The sequence below is a fragment of the Chiloscyllium plagiosum genome, chromosome 28, assembly GCF_004010195.1.
Source record: "Chiloscyllium plagiosum isolate BGI_BamShark_2017 chromosome 28, ASM401019v2, whole genome shotgun sequence".
NCBI classification, from domain to species: Eukaryota; Metazoa; Chordata; class Chondrichthyes; order Orectolobiformes; family Hemiscylliidae; genus Chiloscyllium; species Chiloscyllium plagiosum.
The window spans coordinates 17,851,725-17,861,554 of NC_057737.1; the positions used below are offsets into that span (position 1 = coordinate 17,851,725).

Genomic DNA, 9,830 nt, shown 5'->3' on the forward strand with positions numbered 1-9,830 from the left:
TTCCCGAGCCACCTGCTTCAGTACCCTGGGATGCAGACCATCAGGCCCCGGAGACTTATCAACTTTCAGACCTAACAGCTTCTCCAACACCAAATCCTGGCAAATATAAATTCCCTTATGTTCAGGTCCTTCAGCCACTGTTACCTCAGGGAGATTGCTTGTGTCTTCCCCAGTGGACACAGGTCTGGAGTACCCATTTAATTTCTCTGCCATTTCTTTGTTCCTTGTAATATATTCCCCTGTTTCTGTCTTCAAGGGCCCAATTTTTGTTCTAACCATTTTTTTGCCTTGCACATACCTAAAAAAGCTTTTACTATCCTGCTTAATATTCTTGGCCAGTTTACCTTCCAACCTCATTTTTCCTCTGCGTATTTCCTTCTTAGTAATCCTCTGTTGCTCTTGAAAAGCTTCCCAGTCCTCAGTTTTCCCACTTACCTTATCTATGTTTTACTTTTTCTCTTTTAACTTTATATGTTTCTTTACTTCCCTCGTCAGCCACGGCCGCCCATGCCTCCTCCTGGGATCTTTCTTCCTTTTAGGAATGAACTGATCCTGCAGAAGAGGCAGCAGACGACGGAAAGCACTCTGTGGAAAGCTGTCAGCGAACCATCCATTGAGAGCTGAATCTTCAACACTGACAGTAAAATTAGGATGACAACCCTTGAAGCAAACTAGGCAGGGATTATGTTTAAATGAAGTTGTCACAACTATAATTGATAAAACCAATCACTGGTTTAAAAAAAAACACATAAATGAGATACACAACAGCAAGTACAGCTTGCTCATAGCCTTAGTGCAAAGGTCAGGGTTCAAGTAGCCACTGCACTTGAATTGAGAACATAACCTTTCAGCACTTGGCTGTAACATCTTTCCGAAGCTGCCAAGTTATCCTCTAGAAAATACAGATGCTTCCCAAATGTGATACCAACACATGAGCTTTTTTTCCCAACAGACAGAAACAGCTGCAGCAGAATTTTGTTAGAGACGTAATACTGAAAAGAAAATGGTTTAAAACATAGGCTTTAATAACAGATAGAACATTCATAGTAACGACATTACCTTAGTATCTGCTTAAATTTTCCTAAAAGGATCAAAAATAAATCTAGATATACAGTGATAGAATAATGTTTCAGACTTCTTTTAAAAATGGGAAATTGGGGCTAAACTCCAGTAAAAAATAATAATTAATAGCATTGCATTGTCACTGTCCTGTTTCACTGCACCAATACAAGACTCAACTAATCAATCAAGCCTAATATCTTAAAGATGTCATTGGAGAGTCAACCCAAGTGATACTTTCTCCATGTTATAACCATTTTTAAAGATTGAGGAATAAATTAGTGGTCATCTTTCACAGCGATAGAACGAAGAATGAGGTGAGATATCTGGACAAGCAATAAAATATTCTTTAAAAAATTCATTAGTGCACTTTTTGAAAAAAACTATTAAGGGAGTATTAGGAATATACATTGTATTTAATATTGGTTGGAAGACTGAAGTTATGAAGACGTGTGGAAATGTATTTAAACATTGTTGAAAGGAGACCAGAGGTTCAAGTTTTTTGTCTTGCACTCATCAGGGTTATTATGCAAGAAACAAACTTGAGAAAAGTGTCACTAACTTATACAGCATGAGAACAGAGTGAGAGTATTGGGCCATCACTGGCATGGACATGCAAGAAAAATGAACAACTGGCAATCTTAATTCTCAGACCAGGTTGGTAGATTCAAGATGGCCAGGATGTTGCCATCGGAATGCAGCAGAAGATAATCTCTATGATCCCTTTTATAAACTCCTATTGCCTAAATAAAACAGCTCTACAACATGCAAATACATCTCACTGCTAATCTGACTATCTTAAAGTGGAATGGATTTATTTCAGGTTTTGTGGAAATACCTGCAGTGGTTTCCTTAAAAGAGCTCAAAAAGTTTGCCATGGAGTTATGAGGTTTATTTTAGCTTGCTTTCCTGTAGACTCCTGCTAGGACAGTTAAGCAGTGAGCAGCTTGGAGAGGTACTGATTTCATCTGGACCAGTTGGAGGGAGATCTGGAAAGAACAAACTGCCTGTCTGACCTTTGTCATGCCTGCAAAGAAAACCTATTTGTTCTTTTGGAAGAGTGACTAAAGAAACATCTCAATATTGCATTTCCTGTGTGAGCTGCATAAATTAAGAGACAACTGGTGCATGGTTTTTCTGATGTTTGCAGCCATCGGACTCCAAACAGTCTATGCTCTGTCTTTCTACCTTCAAGGAAAAGACGTTGGTCAAAGTTTGCTTTATCCCAAGATCAATCTCTACAGAGATATTGGTTTCTGTTTTATCCCCCTTTTTTTTCTGAAGAGCTGTTTTAGAAGTATTTCGATGAATAAGTGTGTATATTGACTGTGTATGATAACATTATTGCATAAGGTTTGTTTTGATAATGTACCAGTAATTGTGCTTGTCCAGAAGCCTAGTTGATAGATCTTGTTACTTAAAACTTAATATGATTAAAGGTATTCAATTGTTCAGCTTGGGAATTAAAAATGTATTTTACATTGTAACTTGGAGAATACTAGGACTAGAGCAACAACACATTCCTCTGCACAACAGCACATTACATGTCACTTGCTGCAAAGTCCTAATTTTTGACACTGACATGCTCAGTGGAGCACAAATTATGCACAGTGATTAGATTAGATGATTAGATTCCCAGCAGTGTGGAAACAGGCCCTTTGGCCCAACAAGTCCACATCAACCCTTCAAAGAGTAACCCACCCAGACCCATTTCCCTCTGACTAATGCACCGAACACTATGGGCAATTTAGCTTGGCCATTTCACCTGACCTGCACATCTTTGGACTGTGGGAGGAAACCGGAGCACCCGGAGGAAACCCACGCAGACACAGGGAGAACGTGCAAACTCCACATAGACAGTTGCCTGAGGCTGGAATCGAACCTGGTGCTGTCAAGCAGCAATGCTAACCATTGAACCACCGTGCCACTCAAATACGTGCTTATATCACTGATGGAATAACTTTGAAAAGTGTCAGTATAATTGTGCAAGGCAGTTGACAGAACTGAAGAATCAAATCGCTGACTAGAAACTGTCCAGAATAATAATATACAAGACATAAAGTCAATCAAAGTTTGCTTTTCTGCTCAAATCATTACCTTAGATTTAGGGCTTCAAAAATTATTCACTTGGCTCAAACAGGAAGGGAGAAATCTCTACTATCCCTGCCATATTAAAAGGATTTAGTGTATTTTGACAGTGCCCTCAATCAGGACTATCCTGTTCTATTAATTTTCAGCATGCACCAGCATCACGTGCAGTGGTCAAATTTACATACAAATATGGGGAAGGAGTAAATGTTTGATCTTATATATTTCCATACATTATAAAAGTGCACTTTGTCCTCAAAAGATAATTGGATTTATTAAAGGAGGAATTTGAATCATTTTCACTGCACAAAGCAAACCTATGTAAAACAAAATCAATGAGCAGCTTCTCTTAGTTGATCTCAGTAAGGCATGAATAATAATAGCTTCTGCTGGAGTGGCACTCTGGAATTGCACAGCTCTGGAGATGTGATTACCAACAAACATTATTCATCACACAGGAAATGCACATCTATTGCTCTTTCCTTCCTTTGTCCTACTAAAGATTAGGCAGATGCTGTTTGATTATGTTGATACTAACATTAGCCTCCAGTAACTGACAGAGTCATAGAGCTGTACAGCACAGAAGCAGACCTTACATTCCAACACATCCATGTCGACCAGATTTCCTAAATTAATCTAGTCCCATTTGCCAGCATTTGGCCCATACCCCTCCAAACCCTTCCTATTCATGTACCCATCCAGTTGCCTTTTAAATGTTGTAATTGTACCAGCCTCCACCACTTCCACTGGCAGCTCATTCCATACAAGCACCATGAAAAAGTTGCCCCTCAGGTCCCTTTTAAATCTTTCCTCTCTCATCTTAAACCTATGCCCTCTAGTTTTGGACTCCCCTGCCCTGGAGAAAAGACCTTGGCTATTCACTCTCTCTCTGATCCTCAAGATTTTATAAAACTCTGTAAGGTCTCCCTTCAACTTTCCATGCTCCCGGGAAAATTGCCTCAGCCTATTCAGCCTCTCCATATAGGCTGTCCAACCCTAGCAACATTGATCAAATCATTCTTTGTGCTTTGTCCAGACCACATCTTCATTCAAAACTAACTTTAAAATTGAAGTCCAGTTCACAGTGAGGGTGATTGTCTGATTTAATTTAAGGTAGCACAGTGGCTAGCACTGCTACCTCATAGCGCCAGGGACCCGGGTTCAATTTCAGCCTCGGGCGACAGTCTGTGTGGAGTTTGCACATTTTCCCCCCGTCTGCGTAGGTTCCCTCCGGGTGTTCTGGTTTCCTCCCACAATCCAGACATTTGCAATTGGCCGTGTTAAATTGCCCATAGTGTTACATGCATTAGTCAGGGGTAAATATAGGGCTGGTTACTCTTCAGAGGATCAGTGTGGCCTTGTTGGGCTGAAGGGCCTGCTTCCACACTGTAGGGAATCTAATCTAAATTGCTTGCAGTGTTCAGGGGTGTGTAGGCTAGGTGCATTAGTCAGGGGTAAATATAGGGTAGGGAATGGGTCTGGGTGCGTTACTCTTCAAAGGGTCGGTGTGGACTTGAGGGCCGAAGGGCCTGTTTCCACACTGCAGGGATTCTAACTCTAATGGAAATTATTACAACTCACTGCTCAAAAAGCCACTCTCTGGAATTTGTGATCAGCACTGACCTTGAAGAAAGCTGTCTACAGGGATCTAGAAGCCTGTGAAACACATTTTGCCTCACTTCCAAGGACAGTCTAAATCTGGCGCTAAATGAAAAAGATTTCTTGGTGTGCTGCAGCAGTGTCAGCATGAAGAAAAGCAGTCACATGGAAGTATCAACACAGCAAACCAAAACCGTAAAATCATTTAAAAACTGAAAGAATTGAGGATGCTGTAAATCAGAGACAAATTAGAACTTGCTGGAAAAGCTCAGCAGGTTCTGGCAGCATCTGTGGAGAGAAATCAGAGTTAACGTTTCAGGTCGAGTGACCCTTTCTCAGAACGGGTCTGTTTTGAGGAAGAGTCCCTCGACCTGAAACGTTAACTCTGATTTCTCTCCACAGCTGCTGCCAGACTTGCTGAGCTTTTCCAGCAATTTCTATTTTTGTCTTTAAGACCATTTAATATCTTTCATTTTTAAATGTTCAAACTGCAAACTGATTGATTAATCAAGATATAAATTAGTTAAAGCTGAATAACTATTGTTAAAAAAAAAACTGTATTTTGAAAAATGTCATTTTTTTAAAAAAATTAGAATTTTAACATTCCATAAATATGAAATTAGTTTTTAAGGGCCAATGGGAGTATTCAGCCAAAATTATGATGTTTGTATACCATTAACACCTCATTCAACAAGGTGTACCTTTCTCAGGAGGTTTATTTTAGAGTGAGTGACAGTGTAAGAGTGGAAGTTCGGTTCAATCAATTGGTTTGCATTGGTGTGTTTAATGGGCAGTGCTGGGGTGGAGGGGGGGTCTCAACAGCGCACCCTCTGGAGAAGTATGGATCCTTCAGCCTCTTCAGGGTCCTTTGTTATTCTGCGCATGTGGACTCTAGGATTTGCTGTCTGTTTTAATGGAGTAAGTACTGTCAGTTTAACCATCATTATCACCACATTATCCAGGCCAATGTCCAATTCACACTTCATTAATCGCGTTTTGGAGATAACTGAACTACTGGTCTTAATTTTTTATGCTCAACTTTAGTTTTAGGCTCCTACAGAGATGATAATGAACAAAGAGAACAATGAAGTCGTTCACAGCAGTCCATCCATTTACTGGTTCCATATATAACCACAAATTTGTATCTTGTGATATCATAAAATGGAACAGCTCTGCAATGTCTCACCCTTCCTGAACAGCTGCTGAAATGATAGCACAAACTAGATATGTAAAAGAGCAATTGTTTGTCAAAATTTAATTTGGAACTTTTATTTGGAAATGATAGTCACTGTCATAACCCCCGACAAAGTTGGCTAGCTCCAATCCCATTTCTGGGACTGAAATCGCTGAAACTTTGCAGAGAATAAGTGAACATTTTGCCATTAAATCAGTCTGGGTCACCTGGCAGATAAAGAAAAACATTGCACATTACAACAAACAGGAATTGAGATTAACAACACTGTTCTGCATCAAAAACAAAAATAAAAGTAAGGCACAGCAAGAGAGTCCAACAGACACAAAGTCCTACACACACAGCATTTGGCAATTTTCTCTCTGGTTGACAGACTAGTTGTGTACTGCCAGCATTTCATCTCTCTTTTTTAATCTCAGCAGTTCAGTCATGGTCAGCTTTTGTTTGTTGTGAATTCTGTGCTCACTTTGGAGAAGGTTTTTTGACCACTGTGCTGTGGTCAGCCAGTACTCATGTATTATACAGTAACATTAAAAAGTAAAGGTCCATCATTTCAATCCATGATTACAACAGTCTGTCAATCTGCCATTTCACACTCCAAATGGATTGTGACCTCTCGGCTGAACCATCAATGACTTAGACATTTCTACATGGTCCGAGTATTATTTTTTTAAAAAGCGGTAATTCCCTCCTCAACCTTTCATTTCTTGGAATTCCTTTCAGGGACCTTTCAGCCTTTCAAGTATGCAACAACCCTCCGAAAAGCATCCCACCCAGAACCACCTCATCGCCATAACCTTGCATATACTTTGGCTCATCCACCTAGCCTGCATAACACATAGGGAATTTATGTAGTGGGGAGGCTGCAGAAGAATCATCAACTTCACCAACACATTCCACCCTGACCTATGCTGCCTGAATTGCTGTGCTCTTCCAGCACCACTGATCCAGAATCTGGTTTCCAGCATCTGCAGTCATTGTTTTTACCTCGCAGAAGAATTTGGATAGGTTAGGAGAGTGGGCAAAGAGGTGGCAGATGGAGGACAATGTGGGCAAGTGGGAGGTCATGCACTTTGGTAGGAAGAATAGAGGCATAGACTACTTTCTAAATGGGGAGAAATTCAGAAGCCTGAAGTGTAAAGAGACTTGGGAGTTCTAGTCTAGGATTATCGCAAGGTAAACTTGCAGGTTGAGTCAGTAGTTAGGAAGGCAAATGTGACAATGGCATTTATTTTGACAGGACATGAATATGAAATATGATAGGATGTACTTCTGAAGTTCTATAAGGCTCTGGTCAGACCACATTTGCTGTAGTTTTAGGCCCCATATCTCAGGAAGGATGTACTGGCCCTGGAGTGTGTACAGAGGAGGTTCATGAGAATGGTCCCAGCAATGAAAAGCTTATTATATCATGAATGTTTGAGGACTCTGGGTCTATACTTGGAGTTTAGAAGATTGGCTGTGTGTGTGTGTGGGCGGGGGGGGATTTAATTGAAACTTACAGAATACTGAATGGCCTGGACAGAGTTGATGTTGTGAAAATGCTTCCATTGGTAGGAGAGACGAAGACCCGAGGGCACAGCCCTAGAGTAAAAGGAAGACCTTTTAGAATGGAGATAAGGAGAAGCTTGGTCAGCCAGAGAATCATAGAGTCATAGAGATGTACAGCATGGAAATAGACCCTTCAGTCCAACTCATCTATGCCGACCAGAGATCCTAACATAATCTAGTCCCACTTGCCAGCACCTGGCCCATATCCCTCTAAACCCTTTCTATTCATATACCCATTTAGATGCTTTTTAAATGTTGCAATTGTACCAGCCTCCAACACTTCCTCTGGCAGCTCATTCCGTAAATGTACCAACCTCTGCATGAAAACGTTGCCCCTTAGGTCCCTTTTATATCTTTCCCCTATCGTCCTAAACCTATGCCCTCTAGTTCTGGACTCTCCCACCCCAGGGAAAAGACTTTGTCTATTTATCCTATCCATGCCCCTCATGATTTTATAAACCTCTATAAGGTCACCCCTCAGCCTCCGACGCTCCAGGGAAAACAGCCCCAGTCTGTTCAACCTCTCCCTATAGCTCAAATTCTCCAATCCTGGCAACATCCTTGTAAATCTTTTCTGAACCTTTTCAAGTTTCACAACTTTCTTCCGATAAGAAGGAGATCAGAATTACACACAATATTCTAAAAGTGGCCTAACCAATGTCCTGTACAGCTGCAACATGACCTCCCAACTCTCGTACTCAATACTCTGACCAATAAAGGAAAGCATACCAAACGCCTTCTTCGCTATCCTATCTACCTGCGACTCCACTTTCAAGGAGCTATGAACCTGCACTCCAAGGTCTCTTTGTTCAGCAACACTCCCCAGGACCTTACCATTAAGTGTATAAGTCCTGCTAAGATTTGTTTTCCCAAACTGCAGCACCTCACATTTATCTAAATTAAACTCCATCTGCCACTCCTCAGCCCAGTGGCCCATCTGATCACGATCCCGTTGTACTCTCAGGTAATCTTTTTTGCTGTCCACTTTTGGTGGACACCTCCAATTTTGGTGTCATCTGCAAACTTGCTAACTGTACCTCTTATGCTCACATCCAAATCATTTACATAAATGACAAAAAGTAGTGGACACAGCACTGATCCTTGTGGTGGTACTCCACTGGTCACAGGCCTCCAGTCTGAAAACAACCCTCCACTACCACCCTCTGTCTTCTACCTTTGAGCCAGTTCTGTATCCAAATGGCTAGTTCTCCCTATATTCCATGAGATCTAATCTTGCTAACCAGTCTCCCATGGGGAACCTTGTTGAACGCCTTACAGAAGTCCATACAGATCACACCTACCACTCTGCCCTCATCAATCCTCCTTGTTACTTCTTCAAAAAGCTCAAAATCAAGCTTGGGAGATATGATTTCCCATGTACGAAGCCATGTTGACTATCCCTAATCAGCCCTTGCCTTTTGAAATTCATGTAAATCCTGTCCCTCTGGATTCCTTCAGTGACATCAGGCTCACTGATCTATAGTTCCCTGGCTTGTCCTTACCATATTTCTTAAATAGTGGCACCACATTAGCCAACCTCTAGTCTTCCGGCACCTCACCTGTGACTATTGATGATACAAATATTTCAGCAGGGGTCCAGCAATCACTTTCCTAGCTTCCCACAGAGTTCCAGGGTACACCTGATCAGGTTCTGGGGATTTATCCACTTTTATGAGTTTCAAGACACAGCACTTCCTCCTCTTGTAATATGGACATTTTTCAACATGTCACCAACTATTTCCCTACATTCTATGTGTGAGAGTGGTGAATCTATGGAATTCATTGCCACAGAAGGCTGTGGAGGCCAGGTGATTAAGTATATTAAGACCGAGATAGACAGTTCTTGAATATCAAGGGGATCTTGGGTTATGGGGAGAAAGTGGGAGAATGGGGTTGAGAAACTTATCAGCCATGATTGAATAGTGGAGCAGACTCAATGGGCTGATTGGCCTAATTCTGCTCCTATGCTTTATGATCTTATGGAAATCCTACCTCAAAGGAACTTCTACTACTGAGCTGTTGCAGCTCTTTAAATTTTCAAAATGTTGAACCACGCACACACCTTCTTGCTCAAGGGGGTGGCTTCTTTATTTTAAATAATACATGCCTTCTCTAAAGGGATGCTGCAGGTTACATTGCAACACAGAGTGCCAGACAGTAATGTTGAGAATCATTCCCCTCACCCCATACAGCCTCATGTCTGCAGGTTGCAACCCCTGTTCCTTCAGTCATAAAATTTGACCTGCAAGGATACACACTCCTGTGTCAAGCTTAAAATGATAAGAATATGATGCAGTGTAATGGCCCGAGCTCAGGAGACCCAGTAGTGTAATAACATCTC

The 9,830-nt window shown here is 41.3% G+C and overlaps 1 protein-coding gene across 2 annotated transcripts in view; it reads right to left on the reverse strand.

The window, feature by feature from the left end:
* The window catches only part of LOC122564000 (coronin-6-like), a 243,359-nt gene that overhangs the window by 197,979 nt on the left and 35,550 nt on the right, over window positions 1-9,830 (reverse strand). The gene's annotated exons all lie outside the window — the stretch shown is intronic.